This window comes from Etheostoma cragini, chromosome 9 (genome assembly GCF_013103735.1).
Source record: "Etheostoma cragini isolate CJK2018 chromosome 9, CSU_Ecrag_1.0, whole genome shotgun sequence".
NCBI classification, from domain to species: domain Eukaryota; kingdom Metazoa; phylum Chordata; class Actinopteri; order Perciformes; family Percidae; genus Etheostoma; species Etheostoma cragini.
In genome coordinates, this window is record NC_048415.1 from 304,650 (window position 1) to 306,175 (window position 1,526).

At 47.6% G+C, this 1,526-nt stretch overlaps 1 long non-coding RNA gene and 1 pseudogene across 1 annotated transcript in view; one reads left to right on the plus strand and one right to left on the minus strand.

Moving 5' to 3' along the window:
• LOC117950741 overlaps nucleotides 1-1,526 on the plus strand; it is a 58,264-nt pseudogene that overhangs the window by 13,733 nt on the left and 43,005 nt on the right.
• Nucleotides 745-1,526, minus strand: part of LOC117950748 — a 13,515-nt gene continuing 12,733 nt past the window's right edge. The window contains exons 3-4 of the long non-coding RNA XR_004657984.1: nucleotides 1,373-1,516; nucleotides 745-761 (exon numbers count right to left, since the gene is read on the minus strand). This is a non-coding gene — a long non-coding RNA (uncharacterized LOC117950748). The remainder of the gene's footprint in view (nucleotides 762-1,372; nucleotides 1,517-1,526) is intronic.

Consider the following 1,526-nt stretch of genomic DNA (forward strand, 5'->3'; position numbering starts at 1 on the left):
TTTTCCAGAAGCACCTTGGTGCCGACCGAAAGTCCTTCTCCATGTCTTCTCCGAACTTCTCCCACACCCGCTGCTTTGTCTCTGTCACAGCAGAGGCTGCAGCCCTTCGGGCCCGTCGGTACCCTGCAACTGCCTCCGGAGTCCTCCGGGATAACATATCCTGGAAAGACTCCTTCTTCAGTCCACTCAGGTTCAGGTTCACATTCATATGTGGAAATACCAAACACAAATCCCTTCATTCCTCTTTCCATTCTCAGAACATATTGGTCCCTTCTCCCCCAACACCTGGGCCCTGTTGGACATCGATTAAATCACCTGAGTCACAGCCACATTGACATCGCCATGGCAACCCCTGGTGGGGGGGGGGGAGTAACAGCAGCAAATAATACACATGAAACCAAATAGCTCCGACACGGATTATATCAGTACTACTGAGGACAGATTCACCATCTCTGACACATTCCAGTACCTAGTGGTCCACAATCCACTCTGTCCTTCATTACACCCCCCCCCCCCCCCCCCCCCCCCCCCCCCCCGTGGGTGACTGTAAAAACTGGAATATTTATCATGTTAAATGTCACAACAAATGTCTCCGTATTCCAACAGCAGTGGTGTGTTGAGACATGAAGACATCAGCAGACAGTGGCACAGACTTACTTTGCTTAGAGCTGCTCTGATTGGCTGTCTGCAGTCCAGCTCTGGTTCTGGATCTGGATCTGGACGGCTCCTCCTCCTCAGAATCATCACACCTCTTCCTCTCTCTGTGGAGACATGTCTTCATCACTGTTGTTGCTGAAACAAGTGAATATGGTGAAAGACCAGCATGTAACAGTGATGTCTCAGGTCCAGGTCCAGACTGCTTCCTTGGTTCTGAGCCCTGTTTTCTATCAAATCCATGATGAAGATTGCCTGGATCAACATCCCAGTACATTCATGTCAGCCTTTGTTTAACTATGTATCAGCTGATTGAAATAGCTCACGTTCATTTGATCATCTGCATAGAACAACAACTTCCTGTTCTTCTGGTCTAACTTCAGACTTTCAGGCTTTTTTTTTAGATGGATTTCATGTCTTGTGTCTCAGTAAGAATGTGGAGAACATCAGTGCTAGTGAGATACCTTCTACAGCTGCATTTCTACCAATGAATCAGAGAAAAGCTTTAATTCCTCTGATTCCACCGTCTGGCGATGCTAGACTAATCTGCTGAGACCTTTTAGATCAGTGCTGCCCATGGAGGGTTGTTCTTGGCTTTCAGGGACCACATATGGTCCAGAGACTTCATAGAACTTAAAGAAATCAGAACAATCAATATACGCCATAGGCAGGAAAACCTGACCCAGAGTCATTAAATGAGTTGGTAGCAGTCTCTTACTTTAGGTCTGAGGGTCCAGGTTCATCAATGAGGTCTGGAGAAGGATCTCTGGATCGGGTCTTCATAGACAGACAGCCGGATCCTCCAGACTCTGCTCCGTCCTCCTCTTCCTCCAAATCACTCATCTTCTGATCTGGAGTCAGTCTGAGAGGAA